Raw genomic sequence first — 19,363 nt, 5'->3', positions numbered from 1 at the left:
ATTAAATATTACAACAAATTATTTAGGCATATCATAATGACAACTAGGGATTATGAACATCCACTTCAACCAATTAAATCATAACCACTCCCCAATCTAACATTCAAGGGTGAATCATTAATCTATTAGATCTATAGGTTTTAACCAAAATTCACAAATTAATTGATATCATTTACCATGAACATAAATTCGCAAATGAAATCATCAACAAGAAACCAACTTAAACAACCATCCACACAAATGAAAAGATGACCCTAGTATTATTTTTTGTACAAATCCTGGGATGAAGGGAAAAACCACAATGGGATTTTGTACCCACCAATATGCACTCTTTTGAAATACACCTAGTTAAAGGCTTGGCCCTATTAGGATCTTACAACAATGTCTAGTTAAGAACAAAACATGTTAGGAGCTTCTCGGTTAATGGATTTAACTCAACCCTATTAGAATCTTTGATTTATTAGGACTTGCCCTATAAAGGGATTTAAACCCAATTTAATGAGTCACCCTATTAAAGGATTTACAATAATGATATGTTAGGATCTACACAACTATGCATTTTCATGTAGAAACTATTAGGGAATAGCAAGCACAATGATTTATGGATAGTAGCATTCCTCTGCTTGATCAAATGTGATTCATCTCAACAATATACCAATACATAGTCACTTCTATAACTACACTTGATCGCAATCCTTCCACCCATGATCTACATTTAGGATTTCATCTTACATTGCTATTTAAACATTTCATTACATAATGGAGAACAATCACCTTGATTCATGATTTACAATCATTCTCGCTCAAACAAAAAACTCTAAAATGTATTACACTTGTACAATAATTGATTTCATTCATGATTCATCCATATAATCCATCACATGTTGATCAAATACATAAACAATCAGTCATTTGTTGATTTCTCCAATGTGTGACGTAACCACCAAAATCATTTTACCTCAATCATTGAAGTAATCAAAAATTATGAAAACTCATCTAGTTGCATCAGCATGACAACTGAGAATCATGAGCACCCGTTGGAACCAATTCAATCATGACCGCTCATTGATCGGGTATCACATGTTCATGCTTGCTAACACATTTTATTACTCTTTACTCATCAATCTTCGACATCCAAAACTTGCATGTTGTGGTAGTCCATTATGGAAATGATCATATAATATCAATTGACTCAAAAACTACACAACTAAATCTTGATAGCAATATCAGAATTTGACTTGTTGTGGAAATTATCTCCTACTTATCAATTGATGAGCTCAAGGGGATTTCTAATGAGAGGTTCATAAGGCACAACACTTGGCGAAGGTTTTGCAAATGGGGTTGCAAGCAGAGTGGGCTTAAACATGGAGGAAAACTTCATAGTTAAATGTGCTCAAGTTAGAGTAGTACTAGGATGGGTGGCCTCCCAAGAAGTCTCAATGTTGTTCTATTTATTCTCATGAGAGATGGATTCATGTTGAATCACTACTCATAAAATATGGGTCAATGAGTTTAACAGTCTCCTACTTATCAATTGATGAGCTTAGGGGATTTCTAATGAATGGTTCATAAGGCACAATGCTTGGTGAACGATTTTCAAATGGGGTTGCAAGCAAGGTGGGTTTAACCATGGAGGAAACTTTGTAGTTAAGCACACTCAAGATGGAGTAGTACTGGGATAGTGACCTCTTAGGAAGTCTCGATGCTTCACCTCTGTGAGCATCACCTAGATCCAATGAGTGCTAAGTATTCTATTTATTCTCATAAGAGATGGATTCATGTTGAATCACTACTCGTGAAATATGGGTCAATAAGTTTGACTAAAAAACTACACAATTAAATCCTAATAGCAATATCACAATTTGGCTTGATGTGGAAATTATCTACTACTTATTAATTGATGAGCTCAAGGGGATTTCTAATGAATGGTTCATAAGGCACAACACTTGGTAAAGGTTTTGCAAATGAGGTTGCAAGAAGAGTGGGTTTAACCATGGAGGAGACTTTGTAGTTAAGTGAGCTCAAGATGTAGTATTGGGATGGATGACTTCCCGAGAAGTTCCAAGGCTTCATATTTGTGAGCATCGCCTAGATCCGATGAGTGCTAAGTGTTCCATTTATTCTCACAAGAGATGGATTCGTGTTGAATCACTACTCATGAAATATGGGTCAATGAGTTAGACTCAAAAAATACACATTTAAATCCTAATAGCAATATCACAATAGACAAACATGTCAAGATAAACATACTATGACCACATCACTTTAATTAACAAGGATTCAATCCTTTGCCAAAATTTATGACCACAACAAAAAATTCTTACTACAAATAGACTTAAACATCAAATACTACCTAGCAGTCTATCAAGAACAAAACCAGTAAGAATATAACCAAGTAGACATCAAGGACAACAAATTAGTTTATCTTGATCTTATAATCAAACTTGTAGCAAAATGTAGTCATCATCACTGCATCAACTATACCAAAAATATTCCCCTTTGGAATTGAGAAAAACACCATAATAATTAATAGCATCCTTGATCTTAATTGACCCCCCTTAACTTTTACATCATTGTTCTTACTTATTTTTTTTTTTCCCTTACCATTTACTAATTCTCTTTCCCTGAAGCAATTGTTGTCTTTTTTATTTATTCTCCCCATCTTAACAACAATGCCAAAGGTGTTGCAAAAGCACCATCTCTTGTAGACTTCTCCCCCTAAGGAGTAGTCCCCATAACATCAACCCGATCATTATTATATGAATTACCCTCATTTGATTGATTCCATCAACAATATCTTACTTGTGATCAAGCAGGGGAATGACTCCTACTCTACCTCTTAGATACTCAAAAGTATCCTTAGGCAATGACTTTGTGAATATATATGGGAGTTTCTCCTTGGTTGGTATGTGTTCCACCTTTACCTCCTCCTGTACTTTATCTTTAAAGAAATGATATTTGATTGAGATGTTCAGTCTTTGAATGCATAATAGGATTTTTAGAAATATTTATTGCACTAGTATTATCACAGTAAATAGTTATCGAACTAGTTACCTTTTCCTTAAGACCATCCAATAAATATGAGTGTAATATTTTGTTTCTACCACATATTCTGTCACACTTGTGGATTGTGATATGCATTTTTTCTTATTGCTTGTCCAAGACACCAATCTTTCATGAAGAAAGAGAGCACCTCCACTTGTGCTCTTTTTGTCATCAATATTTCCTTCCCAATCTACATCAGTGAATACTCTCAAAGAGAAATCATTATTTTGAGTATATCATAAACCATAGTATGAAGCCTCTTTAAGAGATCTCAGTATCGTTTTCACTGCTACTATATGGGACTCCTCAGTGTCCCATAAGTCTGGTGAAGGAAAGGGTGTGATTTTGGTGGCTCGCCTATAGAAACAGAGGATCTACTTTGACAAGACCATGTTTTGATGATTGGAGAATTTTTTTCATGATCAAGGAAAAGGTATAGGATCCTTCATTTGAGTTTGGAAGCATCAGTATGACACTATATTGAAAAATCCTTATTTTTTTAGTGTTTTGGTGAGGGTTTTAGGGCTTTCATACAAACTGATGTTTTGGGTTGAAATTAATTGTGGAATCTTTTGATTTGGGATGAAATACAATACTGTACAAAGTTTTATAGATTGGGGATAAGTATTTAAAGTGGTTCCTTTGTAAAAGAGGGTGTTTTTGTACTTTAAAATAATGTCAAGTTTGGAACAATAGGATATAGTCCAAAATAAGAGTACCCAAGTTTTTAATATTTTGTGTCTAAAATGTAATTGTTGTCAATTTATTTGAAAACATTTTGAAAATGTGGCCAAAAATAGCTTCAGAAGGGCTAATTGTGGGCTATTAGACCTTATAAGAGAAAGTTGGAGTTTGCTATCAAAACTAAGGAATAGGGTTCTAAAACCTATTGAATCACTTCAAGCTATATTGGAGCAAATATCCTAAAGCATTTAGAACCTTTGGTTAAGCCTGGTTTAAGATTTGGTTCATTTGAAGCCTTTTCGTGTCATTAGGACAAGAAGGTAAAACATGGAGTTCATCACATTTTGAGTTAGAGACCTAAAAGCCCTATCACTTCTCATCAATTCACCATGAACTTGAGATTTCAAATAAAAGACATTAACGAGAAATCAACTTAAACAACCATCCACACAAATGCAAAGATGACACCAATGTTTTTTCTCATGGAACCCTAAGAATAAAGGGAAAACCACAATGGGGGTTGGTACACATGAATATGGGGTATTTTGAAATGCGCCATGTTAAAGGCTTGGCCTTGTTAGGAACTTAACAAAAACATCTGGTTATTAACATACCTTGTTAGGAGCTACTCAGTTAAAAGATTTACCTCAACACTATTAGAAGCTTTCATCTATTAAGATCAACCTTACAAGGTGATTTAAACCCAAGTTTAAAGGATTTACAAGATAGACCTGATAGGATCTACCCAGCTATGTTATTTTCTTAAAGAAACTATTAGGGATCAACAAGTACAATGATCTATGAATAACAACACTCCTCTACTTGATTAGATCCAACTCAACTCAACAATACACTAGTACACAATCACTTCTACAATTACACTTGTCTAGAATCCTCTCATCCAAAATCTACAATTAGGATTTCATCTTACATCCCTATTTATATATTTCATTACATAATAAAGCACAACCACCTCAATTCATGATTTACGAGCATTCCTGCTTGAACAACAATCCCTAAAGTGTCTAGTTCTATTACGATTGGTAGAAAGAAAGAGGGTTGAGCTTGCAAGCTATAAGGAATGGAAGAAGAAGATGGATATTTGGGATATTTTGGAATAGGGTTAATTTACGAGCTTCATCAAGAAGTTAAAGGGAAGCAATCCTTCCATTTCTCACCAATTTATTAAGACCTGGAAGGATGGTAGTATTTTGGTGGGAAACTAGTGAATGGATGTCGCAGAGGACATTATAGTGGAAGCTACTGGTCTTGATATGGAGGGTATCAACTTCTACAGGGATAAGAAGTTGTCTGATCATGTTGTTGAAGAGTTTGCAGAGATGACTAAGGAGCGTAACAGGTTGGTTAAAAATTCCAATGCTTATTTTAGCCCTGGTTCCATTTCTCATCCTTGGAGGTTTGTCATGTTTGTGGTGATTGAATACCTAACCCTGGAGGGTCATTTTACTATGATTTGTGGGCATCATTTTATGGTTGTTAACCATTTTAGGCATAGTGTTAGACTTAATCTCCCCTTCTACCTCAGGCAGTCATTGGGTAACACTATTTTAGTTATACAGAACAATCTCGAGGGTGACCATGCTTGTTATGAGGGCTTGATGGTTCTGGTTATGAATCTTCTTAAAGCTAAGAAAGTGGACAAACACTGTTTTAGTAAGAAAAATTTGGAGTGTGATACTGAGGGGAGTGAACAAGATGAGGATATAGAGGAGGAGGAAGATGAGATGGAGGTTAAGAAGAGAAAAAGGCTAGCTCCTAGGAGCTCGTCTATAAAGAAAAAGAAGACTAAGGAGGTGGACTCTAAGATGGAAACAATGTCTAAGGAGGAGCTGGAGGAGGATATAGGGAAGAAAACCATAGGCAATTTTGGTATTGCTACCAGAAGAAAGGAGAAGAAAACTTATAGCATTTTAAACATTCCCTCTGATGATGAACCACTAAAAAATAGGATGGAGCGGAAAGGTAAGAATGTGTTTTCTCAAGGAAGGCTAATGACAAAGGTTTTAAGGAGGATACTAAAAGAGACAATATGGAAAGTGATGAAGATTACTTGGTTCATAACAAGGACTACGGCAAACAAGGGTATTGGAAGGGTATCATTGGTAGTTCGAGTCTGATGAAAAGGGATATCAATAGAATGAAGGAGAAAATGCAGGACATTAGGAGAGAGTTTAATCAACTAAGCAGGACCACTAGAGGTGAGAAAACTCTTGGTCAGTATTTCGATAGACTTTTTGAGGTGATTGGTAATGCAGAAGAGGTTAATAATCTTATGAAGAGAATACCACCCTTGGAAGCCAATAACAAAGCTATCGAACAAAATAATGAAGAATCTGTAGAAAAGGCTAGCTGACATGGATAACAAAGTGGTCAACACTGAGAAGGCGGTTAAGAAACTTGTTGACCAGAGTTGCTCCATCTTGAAGGACTTGAAAGAGGACCACGACCCTAGCAAACGAACGAGGGCTAACTCTAAGAAGACTGAGGTCATGGAAGCCAAAGAAATGGATGATTTGAAGGCCTCTGCAGTTAACATGAATATCCTTGTTGATCAGGTTGCTAATGTACTGAAGACCATGTAGTTGTCATAATGTTGTCCTTTTGCTTTCTCTTTGTTGTATTTTCTTGTTGTTTGTATTAAGGCTTATGGTCTTAGTTAATTATGTTTTTTGGTGTTGATGCACAGTTTTGTTGGGCTTCTTTGTTCTTGTTGTTAGTCATTGTTAGCCATAGATTCTAACACACATCAATCAAATACATAAACAATTAGTCATTTGTTAACTTCCTCAAAGCACACCCATTGCCTTCAAAAAACAATCATTGCAGTAATCAAATATTACAAAAGATCATCCAACCATGTCATCATGGAAATTGGGAATCTCGAACATCCACTGCAACCAATCAAATCATGAACGCTCATTGATTTGGCATCACTTGTTCATGCTTTCTCAAACATTTTTTTGTTCTTCACTCATCGATCTTCTATATGCAAATCATACATGTTGTAGTATTCCATTCTTGCGGAGATCATATAATATCATAGATAAACAAGTCAAGATAAATATAATATGACCACATCACTTTAATCAATGAGGATTTAGTCACTCATTCAAATCATTCATTGACTACCACTATGTGTTCTTCATTTTGCTTCCAAATTGTCTTGTTACACATAAATCAATTGCAATCCAACTTTCTCATAAACATGTGCAATCATACAAAACATCACTACAAACATTATGTTACCAAACTTTATGACCACATCAACAAATTTATATTGTAAATAAACTGCAACATCAAACACTACCTACCAAGCAAATATGTCAAGAACATAGTCAACATGCAAATAACCAAGTTGTCATCAATGACAACATAACAATTGATCTTCCTATCATCAAGCCTGTAACAAACCTTAGTCACCATTATTGCATCAGTTATGCCAATACTCTTGAAGATGACTTTTTTTTAAGAACATCTTTGAGAATCTGTTTTATTAATTGTGAGGGTTTAGTTCTCCTTAGTCACACCCCTAAAGCACCAAATTTACAACTTTGAGTAAGGATTAAAGACAATAGTCAAACATGCAATCAACTTAGAATGATATGTATTCATAAAATATCATGATAATGTGTTGTGATGTTTTTCATCTTTTTAACAAATTGAATTCTTGAAGCACACAACAGATTCTTTAGCGTTTTTCAAAGCAGTAAACGAATGGTCTTAAATACCATAAGATGTATTTGTTTAGAATAGATATAAGAAGGGATTCAATATAATTATATACAAATTAAATTTCAATAGTTCGAACTTTAGATTTTCAATTGTTGGGCCCATATATTCCACATAAGATGATGAATGAAGAATGGTATAAGAAAAAAAATTAAGAGATAATAGTATCACCAGTCAAATTCATACAAAATATACCACTTTCAAATAAGAAAAAATTAATTGAATATCCAATTCTCTTTCGTAGTGTTGAATAAAAAAGCATTAACATAGACTTAAAAAAGAAAAAAGAATTCTTAGTATGTACATTCACAACAAGAAACGATACTGTATATTAAAAAAACTGACATTCATTGAACATATTTCACAACTTCAGTTTACCTCTGCCAGACGTTTTTTCGTCTCTATCTATTCTAAAATATGAAGTATTTCATCATGTCTGATAAATATTTATTCGGTTCAGTGATTATTATTTTCGCTCCAACGCGATGGCATGGGTTAATTCATCAACCATTTTAATTGAAAAATGCTATTTAATTTCTTATTTATCTAAATCATGCTTCTCAAAATTTCAAAACACTTTGATCAATCTTGTAAAATGTCAATGACAAACGAATGCCCATTTTTTTAAATGGCTGTAAAAAACCTTAAACCGATGTTTTCTTCTTACGAAGATTTCAAGTAGCTCAGAGGAAAGATGATGCAAGTTTTTAGTGGGCATCATAGAAGAAAGTTTTTCATTGATGTTAAAAGCCGTATTACACAGAAACATATAAAATGTTTTGAACCCAACACAGCATTCATTGAAATCAACGAAGATATTGTAAAACTCTGCAGTCATGGCAGATTGAAAGAGGCATTGTATGTTATGAATAGATCAGGCATGTGTTTAGAAGAAGCTACTTATGCAGATTTATTGAAAGGTTGTGTAATTAAAAAATCCAGAGCAGAGGGAAAATTGGTACATGCACACATGATTAAAACAGGCTTAAAGTCAAACATATTTTCTGATAACAATCTTGTTAACATGTACTCAAAAAGTGAAACTCTGGCTGACGCGCGTCAAGTGTTTGACAAAATGCCTCAAAGAAGTGCGGTATCCTGGAATTCTATGATTGCTGGGTATGTTCAACACGGAAAAATAAAGCAAGCTTTTGACCTTTTTAGATACATGCAAGGAGGAAATGTGGAGTTAAATCGGTATGTTTTTGTCAGTGTTCTTCGCGGTTGCATTAGCCATGGCAGCATCGAACAGGGAAGGCAAGTGCATGGTTATGTTGTGAAAATTGGGGTTGAGTTGGATGTTATTCTAGGGAGTGTACTCGTTGACATGTATGCAAAATGTGATAGTATTGAGAATGCATTCAAAGTGTTTAACAAAATGGCCAAACATGACCTCATTTCATGGACTACTATGATTGCAGGATATGCCCAGGCAGATCAAGGAGAGAAAGCCTTGAAGCTGTATGTTAAAATGCAAGAGGAAGGCACGAATGCAAACCATTTTACATTCACAAGTGTTCTCGCAGCATGTGCGGGCAGAATGAGTTTGGAAGAAGGTATGCAACTTCATGCCTGTTTGATAAAGACTGGATTTGAGTTCTCTGTTTTTGCAGCAAATGCACTTGTTGATATGTATGCTAAATGCAAATGCATAGACGATGCATTCCGTGTGTTCGACAAAATGCCAAACCGAGATCACATTTCGTGGAGTACAATGGTTGTAGGGTATGGTCAAAATATGCTTGCTAATGAGGCCCTGGAACTTGTTTGTGAAATGCAGTGGGAAGGAGTGAAACCAGACAATTTTGCATTTGCTAGTATCTTAAGTGCATGTGCTGGCATAGCAGCTATAGAACAGGGGATGCAGATCCATGCCCAAATCATACAAATGGGATTTGAACAGGATTCATGTGTGGAGAATGCTGTCATTGACATGTACAGCAAGTGTGGAAGCATAGAGGCCGCATGGAATGCCTTTGACAGCATATCAAACCCCAATATAATCTCATGGACAGCAATGATCACAGGATATGCAAAGCATGGTATTGCCGAGAAGGCAATCCAACTGTTTGATCAAATGCTACAGGCGGGTATCAAGCCAAACCATATAACCTTTGTTGGAGTACTCTCCGCATGTAGTCATGTTGGCCTAGTTGAGAAAGGTTACCATTACTTTGAATCCATGATTCATGATTATGCCATCACTCCAAGAATGGAACACTATGTTTGCATGGTAGACCTCTATGGGCGTAATGGATGTTTGGAAGAGGCAAAGAACCTTATTGAGAGAATGCCAATTAAACCTGACGCTTTAGTATGGCAGACTCTACTTGGTTCTTGTAGGGTACATGGTAATATGGAACTAGGAGAAGTTGCAGCTGAACATGTTATTGAACTAAAACCACACGACTCGGCAGGTTATGTGCTCCTTTCAAACATCTATGCCAAGGCTGGCAGGTGGGATGAGGCAGAAAATGTGTGGAACAGAATGAAACAAAGAGGAGTGATAAAAGAACCAGCACGTAGTTGTGTTGTTATCAAGAACAAGGTGCATGCTTTTGTTGCCGGAGACAGATCACATCCAGAGGCAGAAGAGATCTACAAGACTTTAGAGAAACTTGTTGCTGAGATGAAAGAGGCAGGGTATGAACCCAACACAGAATCTGTGTTACATGATGTAGAGCAAGGGCAGAAGGAAAACTCTCTTTACACACATAGTGAGAGAATGGCCATTGCATTTGGGCTCATGAGTACACCTGATGGGACACCCATCCGAATCATCAAGAATCTTTGTGTATGTGGTGATTGTCATGAAGCTGCCAAGTTTATCTCAAAGGTTGTTCAGAGAGAAATTGTTATAAGAGATAATAATCGCTTCCATCATTTCAAGGATGGATTGTGTTCATGCAAAGACTATTGGTGATATGGGATGATGCATTTTTTTAAATAGTTTCTGGTTTAGATTGTGTGTGAAGTTTTTAACATCAACTTTTCAAATCACCCTGTGTGTCCATCATCAGAATGCCGATGAAAGAGATGCATAAGATCATAAAACATAATACATGACAAAAACAGTTGTGACTCATTGAGCACAAATCATATCTCAATTTGAATGACAATTTTGAGACCTCGTGAATTAAGAGAGGAGACTGCAGGATATTAATGGATTATGTGAATCTAAGTAAAAGGATAGAGCACCGTGAGAGATGGTGTAAATTTTACTGCTGATGTGTGTAGTATATGGATCCATCAGACTAGGCAGTTAAAGGGGCCAACAGGGCCAGAGTGGATCTAGTCAACCTATTTTCAGATTTTATTTTTCTACGTCGACTCTTCTAGTTGTAGGCACAGATCGGGCAAATCGATTTTTGAGCTGGACTTGGAAACAACAATCAAATCAAATTGAAAAGGCTGATAAAGATCAATTTTTGAAGTTTTCCTGTGTATTCTCCATTTTAGAGATAATAAAATAATGAAATAGAAGTCACTTTGAGTATGTATTGGTGAAAGGAAACATCATTTCTAAATATATATATAAATCTTTTCAAAATTGATCAATTATACTTTAATGATATAAAAATAACATGTCTAAATATATTAATCTTTTCAAAACTTAAGGATTATACTTTAATGATATAAAATTAAAAATTATGGTTGGGAGTTAAGTTATCTCAATTTTTTTTTGTGAGAGACTATAATTTTTAGTAGCTTTTTTTAAGTATTATTTGGACTCTTGAAATATATGTAAACTTTAAATTATTTCACTTAGTCTATAGTTTGAGCATTTTTTCTATTGAACTGAAATTTGATATTTTTATTTCTTCTTTCTTATTGGCTCTGGGCTTTTTTCTATAGTCTTTTTTTTTTTAGCTTGAGAATTAGTAAAAAAAAAGAGACGTGGCATCATGCCTCTTCAAATCTCCACAAGTGTCATTCCATAAGAAATCCACATGGTTTCTCTATATTGCCACATTTTTGCATACATGTGTATCAAGTTAGTTGCATGATGGGAAAACAATAACTAGCTATATATACCTCTATATATATTACGCCGAGAGTAATCGTTCTCGAGGCGCCTATTTTTATTTAATCCCAAAGTTATTTTAATCGAGGTTGGGATTAATGAAAATAAAAATAGGCGCCTCGAGAACGATTACTCTCGGCGTAATATATATAGAGGTATATATAGCTAGTGGCAGTCGCGCCGCAATAGGAAAAATATTTACTTTTTATTTTTTATTTTGATAAGGTTACTATAAAATTGTTAATTAATTTTTAATTAGAGTTGTATGAAGTTAGTATAAAATTATGCTTCAAAATATTTTTAAAAATTTAATATAAGGAGTTTAATATAGATTAAAAATATATTTTTTATTTTTGGGATATTGTAATGTAAAATGTTATAGTCATACATAGATATATGGTTAGGGACAAAGTTACCATTATAGTTAATGTTAACCTTAGGGATAGAATTAGGGTTAGGGTTAGCATTAGAGTTAGGGTTGGAGTTAGGGTTAGGGTTTGAGCTATGGTTAAGGTTAGGGATAGAGTTATGGTTATGGTTATTGTTAGAGTTATGGTTATGGTTTAGATTAGAGTTATGTTTATGGTTAAGGTTAGGGTTAATGTTATGGTCATGGTTAAGGTTAGGGTTAGAGTTATGGTTATGGTTATGATTAGGGTTAGTGTTAGGGTTATAGTAAGGCTAACGTTAGAGTTATGCTCATGGTTAAGGCTAGGGTTAGAGTTATGCTTATAGTTAGGGTTAGGGATAGGATTAGAGTCCAATTATGGTAGAGTTAGAATTAGGGTTAGAGTTAGGTGTAGAGTTATGTTTATGGTTAAGGTTAGGGTTAGAGTAATGCTCATGGTTAAGGTTAGGGTTACGGTTAAGGTTTGAGTCAAATATTATTTTAAATTTAATATAAGGAGTTTAATTTAGATAAAAATATATATTTTATTTTTGGGATATTGTAATGTAAAATGTTATAGTCATATGTAGATATATGGTTAGGGAAAAAGTTAGGGTAAGGGTTTGAGCTAGGGTTAAGGTTAGGGTTAGGGTTAGATTCTAATTATGGTAGAGTTAGATTTATGGTTAGAGTTAGGGGTAGGGTTAAGGTTAGTGTTAGGATTAGAATTAGGGTTAAGATTAGGATTAGAGTTAGGGTTAGGATTAGGGTTATAGATAGGGTTAGAGTTAGGGTTAGGGTAAGGTTCTAGGTTAGGGTTAGGGCTAGGGTCAGGTTTAGGGTTAGAGTATGAGTTAAGGTTAGAGTTTGAGTTAGGGTTAGGGTTATAGTTTGAGTTAGGGGTAGATAGAGCATTATAATTTGGGTTAGGATTAGGGTTAGGTTTAGGGTTTGAGTTTGAGTTATGGTTAGAGTTAGGGTTAGAGCTAGAGCTAGAGTTAGAGTTAGGGTTAGAATTAGGGTTAGTTTTAGGGTTTGAGTTACCAATAGAGTTAATTTTACAGTTGGGTTAATGTTAGAGTTAGGGTTAGGGTTAGAGTTAGGGTTAGGGTTAAAATTAAAATCTAATTATGGTAGAGTTAGATTTACAGTTAGAGTTATCGGTAGGGGTAGGGTTACGCTTACAGTTAGGGTTAGAGTTAGATTTAGGGTTAGGGTTAGGGTTAGGGTTAGGTTTATATTTAGAGTTAGGGTTATATATAGAGAGAGTTATATCAATGTTAAGGTTAGGGTAAGGGGATTGAGTCATGGTTAAGGTTAGAGTTAGGGTTAGGGTTAGGGTTTCAGTCAGGATTAAAGTTAGGGTTAGGGTTAGAGTCTAATTATGGTAGAGTTAGATTTACAGAAAGAGTTAGATTTAGGGTTAGAGTTAGGGGTAGGGTTAGGGTTAGGGTTAGGGTTAGAGATAGGGGTAGACAAAGGGTTAGGCTTAGGCTTAGGGTTAGGGTTAGGGTCAAGGTTAGGGTTAGGTTTAGGGTTAGAATATGAGTTACAGTTAGAGTTTGAGGTATAGTTAGGGCTATAGTTTGAGTTAGGGGTAGACAAAGTATTAGAATCCTAGCTACGATTAGGGTTAGGTTTTGGGTTACGGTTATGGTTACGGTTAAGGTTAGAGTTAGGTTTAGGGTTATAGTTATAGTTAGGGTTAAAGTCCAATTATGGTAGAGTTAGATTCAGGGTTACAGTTAGTGGTAGGGATAGGGTTACAATTATAGTTAGGGTTAGGGTTAGGGTTAGAGTTAGAGGAAGGGTTATATTTAGAAGTTTTCTTATGGTCACAGTTATAGTTAGGAGGGGAGTAAGGGTTGGGATTTTAGATTATATTTATTATTATATAAGGTGCCCTATATAATAATATGTATATTCCCATGCTCATGGATAAGGTTAGGGAAAGAAGTAGGACTGTGCTTATTAGTGTTACATTTAGAATTTCATTTAGGAGGGCATTGTGTGCTATTTTTTCCCCCTATTCAACCCATCACTAATGTCTGATCTGAGAGACCTTAAATGGGATAGGTTCTTTGCAGAGGGTTAACATCGCTAAAGTTGGCGGCTAACATTTTGTGTTGGCTTGGTTTCTTCATTGACCACGCTGGATCATTTTTTCTTGGTCGGGTTGATTCATGCTGCGAGATTCGATAACTCTTATTTCTTCGCGAGCTATCTTCCCATCTTCCCAAAAGTGCAAGATGTTGCCATGCATTCCCATTCTAACGTTTCTTTATATGCTAGTGTCTTTGAAACACTCTAAAGCCTAGAATTGCACAAGATGTTGCCATGCATCTCCATTCTGATGCATCGTCATGCTACATTATTTCTTCAATTCTCTGAAGCCCAAAATTGCATCATGCTACCACGCATTGCCTTTCCAACATTTCCTCACTCCACAATGCTTTCATGAGTCTTTAAGACCCAAAATTGTGCCACATGGAGGGGGTTCACACCTTTTGTGCTATCTGCTTCGTTTGTTGGGAGGAATCTCTTCACTACATCTTAGTCATCCATTGGAAATAAAGCCAATCTTGATCGACGAATGTGACTTAATCCTTCATTGGGAGGAGTTACCTTGTTGCATCTCAGTCATCCTTTTTGAGGGGAGAATCTACATCGACGGTTGCGACTTAATCCTTCATTGGTGAGGATTCACGATGCATCTATGCCATCTATTTCGAGAGGAAGACCTTCATCGATGACCATCATTCATTTTTGGGGAAACCAAATTCCCCCTTGGGATCAACCTTGCATTTTTTGTGGGAGGTTAAGACATCATGTTATCTCTTTTCATAGTTTTTTGCCAGCGACATGAATGTCTTTCCTCTTCTTTCCATGAGTCTTCATTCTAGCGCCTCCTTAAGCTGCATTGTTTCTGCAATGCTCTAAAGCCCAAAATTGCATCATGCTACTACATGTCACCTTTATGACATTTCCTCACTCTGTAGTGCTTTTGCAAGGCTCCAAGACCCAGAATTGTGCCATGTAGCGGGGGTCCCCACCTTTCGTGCTATGGTTACAATTTAGATTTTAGGGTTATGGTTAGAATCAAGGTCAATTCTAGAGTTTATAGAATATTTAGAGTTAAGATTAGGGATTAAATATACATGAGGGTTAGCATTGGGTTGTATGATAATTACAGTTAGGATTATAGTTAGATATATCATTTAGATTAGGTTTTAGTCAGGGTTTAATTAGACTTAAGATTAGGGTGAGGATCAAGGTGAAGTCTATATTAGGGTTCATATCATGGTAGGATTGAAACTAATGTTAGGGTTAACATTGAAATTATGATTAGGGGTAAGGTGAAGATTTATATTTGGTCATGATTGTGGTTTGTGCTAGGATTAGGGTCTAAGCTATGATTAATTTTATGATTGTACCTTTAGGGTTAGGGTTTTGTTTAAGTTTATGATTATGGTTACAACTATGGTTTATGGTTCAAGTTTAAAGTTGGGAATGTGATTAGGATCAGGGATTAGTAAATTTTTTAAGAGTTCGGTTATAGGTTTACACCATGGTTAGGACCTTGGGACTGGATTTAGAGTTTAATATCATAGTTATCCATATAGGTAGGTTTAGGATCTTGATCAATATTTTGGAGTTTTTTTTTACATTATGGTTAAGGGTTAGATTTTAGGGTTAGGACTATAACCAATATTAGTGTGTAGGTTTTTGGTTTAGATTATGATTTGGACTGAGATTTTCGTTATATCAATAGGGATATGTTTTAGTGCTATAATTATAGTTTAATGTTGGATTATAGTTATATTGTACATCATTGTTGGGGTTAGGGCTAAGGTAGGGGTTGTTGTTAGGGTTAACTAAGGATGACAATTAGGATGGTTTATCTTTTCAAGTAGAAAAAAAAAACTCATATTGATTCAAAAACAAAGAAATTATACTTCGAAAATATTTTTCTATGTCATAATAGATTCATTTATTTTAATTATTGTATTAGTTAATTAGTTGTTTGATGTTTCAAAGTAAACATGGCTTATTTTATTTAAATTTAAATAATATTATTGTTTTGAATTGAATTTAGCTTAATTGTTAATGATCATATTTATATTTCTAATATTAACTCCAATTTGATCAAAGACCAAATATATTTTTGGTATTTTTGTAAACGAACTTGCTTAACACTTCCCTATTTCAAAGTTAATAAAATATCATTTCTATTGTATTAGATTTGAGAGTAAGTATATTAAATAAGTAATAATAAATGAACATTATGATTAATATATTTCTAAAATAAAAATATATTACTTAAAAACTTGTTTACTTTAAATGAATAAAGTACTCATTTACTTGTAAATTTTAAAAATAGAAATTAATCTACATATATATAAAATATTTATTCTTTTTCCTATTTGCATACAAATTAATTAAAATCTAAACTTTAAACTACATAAATATTTTTAAAATATATATCCATCAATAAATAGTTTAGAATAAAGTAAAATCTAAAAATTAGACACATATAGAATCTTTTTAATTTCTATATACATGTTTTTCTAATTTATTTCTACAAACATGCAACTGATATTTCTATTATCCATTTTTTTTCCATTCTAAAAAAATCTAGATGTAAATAGAATTTTTTTAGATGCATGCAATCTTTCTAATTTTTTCTACATACATATATTAACATTTCTATTTTATATTTTGTTTTTACATTATGGTTATTTCAATCAAAATATCTAGATGTAAATAGAATTCTTTTCAAAAAAATTAATTTAAATTTAAATAACATTATTGTTTTGAACTGAATTTAGCTTAATTGTTAATGATCATATTTATATTTCTAATATTAACTCCAATTTGATCAAAGACCAAATATATTTTTGGTATTTTTGTAAACGAACTTGCTTAACACTTCCCTACTTCAAAGTTAATAAAATATCATTTCTATTGTCTTAGATTTGAGAGTAAGTATATTAAATAAGTAATAATAAATGAACATTATGATTAATATATTTCTAAAATAAAAATATATTACTTAAAAACTTGTTTACTTTAAATGAATAAAGTACTCATTTACTTGTAAATTTTAAAAATAGAAATTAATCTACATATATATAAAATATTTATTCTTTTTCCTATTTGCATACAAATTAATTAAAATCTAAACTTTAAACTACATAAATATTTTTAAAATATATATCCATCAATAATTAGTTTAGAATAAAGTAAAATCTAAAAATTAGACACATATAGAATCTTTTTAATTTCTAGATACATGTTTTTCTAATTTATTTCTACAAGCATGCAACTGATATTTCTATTATCCATTTTTTTCCATTCTAAAAAAATCTAGATGTAAATAGAATTTTTTTAGATGCATGCAATCTTTCTAATTTTTTCTACATACATATATTAACATTTCTATTTTATATTTTGTTTTTACATTATGGTTATTTCAATCAAAATATCTAGATGTAAATAGAATTCTTTTCAATAAATCTAGATGTATATAGAATTCTTTTAATTTTTTACATACATAAAATCTTTCTAATTTTTTTCTACATACATAAAAGAATAATTTCTATTTTCTATTTTTAAAGAAAAGCTATCATAAAGATTGATAAAAAAATTGATTGCATATGCATTCTTTAGTTTGTGCACTAAATGCACAAAATAAATTGTATAGATTAAAACTTCCCGTGCTGGGCACGGGAATATACAATAGAAATATCAGTTACCAAGAATAGTCGGCCATAAGCAATCAAATCTTAAACTCTGCAAAATTTCTTGCAAGCAATCTTTGTTTTGTCTTCGGCTGAAAAGGAAAAAAAGAATTTCAGATCTGAGATTGTTTAGATTTCCCTATTCGATTCAAAAAGCCATGGAAGTCACCGCAATTACATCTCCAAGAGGCCTAATGTGCCTTGATTCAGTACCCACATGCTTATCTCCACGAAAAACTCTGCACAGGTCCTCCAGTGGCCTCAATTTCGGTCATATGAACAGAATTCTAAATCTAAATGAAATTAATTAAAATTGAAATATAAATCAAAGTAGAATATTATAACTAATTTTGAATTTCAATTTACTTCTACATCTAAATCTAAATGAAAATGTAAATAAAAAATAGAAATCTCACCTGCAAAAATGTTACTCCAAAACTTCAATTTACTCCTATTCAAAAACTCCAATCTAATCCTCCAATAACCTCCACCTCTTCCTTCCTGCAAAAACATAAAATGAAAATGAAATGAGGAGCCTTGGTTTTATAACTTCTGAGAGGCTCCTCATATCCCCCAACAGACGTCTCTTCACATTCCACGAATTTGTTTCAAATTCCCCCACTCCCCGCAAAAAAAAAGCATGAATGTGCATGCAAAATTATATTTAACAAAAAAAAAATCATATTGAAATTATTTCGCCCCTATTTTTTCGGGCCCTATTTTTTCGGGTCCTACTTTTTCGGGCCCTACTTTTTCGAGCCTATTATTTCGGCCTCCATTTGGCTTCCTATTATTTCGGCCAGCTATTATTTCGGGAATTCTTTTTTAATATTTAATTTGGAAGTTTGTAACTGCTCCCAATTCTTTTTTATTGACAAGGAATCTTGGCATATTCCCGTGCTGGGCATTTGTGCTGCCATTGTATAGAAGGCCTCTCGGCGTAATTAATATGCTTGTCCAAACAATGGCTTCCAACTAAAAAGATGATATTTTTGTTGTTTTGTGATAGTATTAAGATTTTTGGCAAATTATGGTTTGGAAGATTTTTCAATACAATTTTTATGAATATTTTTACGACCATTGTTTTGCAGCTTTTGTAGGTGTTTTTCAACCATTTAAACTAAAATTTGTATCATTTTATGTTGTTAGGATTCCCCATTTTTCTGATCTCTAGTTTGAATTCATTCATGCTCAATGTTTAGATGTAGATGGAATTCAATTCGGCTATTAAGACACAAATCAATGAAGTGGCAAACTAAACACATAGGTGAATTTTCAAGCTCGTTCTTCAAACTTGAATTTTTCTTTGCCTAAAAGGAAAGCTATCAAAATTATCATTCATTTTACATCACTACTTGTTCAAGGAGGAAATTTAGTGAAAATGAGCTTAGAATCTTGAAAAACCCTCCTCATTTATGCTACATCACAACCAAGAAGTCATTAGCAATACATCGTTGCATTTTTTTCAGATAATTTTTAAATCATTATTTCAAAATTTATATTATTCAAGGTTTTTTTTCCAAGCCCTAAAATTTGGGTGAAGTTATAGGCGATGAGCTTAAGACACATTATTAAGATCTGTAAGTTTAGGTTAGAATCTTAAATTGCACTAATAGAATGATGGCATTTTCATTTTTATTTTCAAATTGGTAGGTTTTAGCAATGCCAAGGATATGAGTTAAATCCATAATCCTTGTGAAATTTCAATGTGGAAAAAAATACCGCCCTTCC

At 33.5% G+C, this 19,363-nt stretch overlaps 1 long non-coding RNA gene and 1 pseudogene across 1 annotated transcript; one reads left to right on the top strand and one right to left on the bottom strand.

Annotated features, from left to right (window-relative positions):
- Positions 1–8,173: 8,173 nt before the first annotated feature.
- Positions 8,174–10,402, top strand: LOC149556473 (pentatricopeptide repeat-containing protein At4g13650 pseudogene; annotated as a pseudogene).
- A 7,113-nt stretch (positions 10,403–17,515) lies between these two features.
- Positions 17,516–18,524, bottom strand: LOC149556472 (uncharacterized). Its single transcript, XR_016352351.1, has 2 exons — positions 18,049–18,524; positions 17,516–17,919 (listed from the first exon to the last, which is right to left on the bottom strand). It is a non-coding gene; the product is annotated as an uncharacterized LOC149556472 (long non-coding RNA).
- Between the last annotated feature and the right edge of the window lie 839 nt (positions 18,525–19,363).

The sequence above is a fragment of the Cupressus sempervirens genome, chromosome 5, assembly GCF_028749045.1.
Source record: "Cupressus sempervirens isolate cs-2001-9-10 chromosome 5, ASM2874904v1, whole genome shotgun sequence".
Taxonomy (NCBI): Eukaryota; Viridiplantae; Streptophyta; class Pinopsida; order Cupressales; family Cupressaceae; genus Cupressus; species Cupressus sempervirens.
The sequence above is the reverse complement of the archived record's forward strand: the minus strand, read 5'-3'. Positions and strand labels throughout refer to the sequence as shown.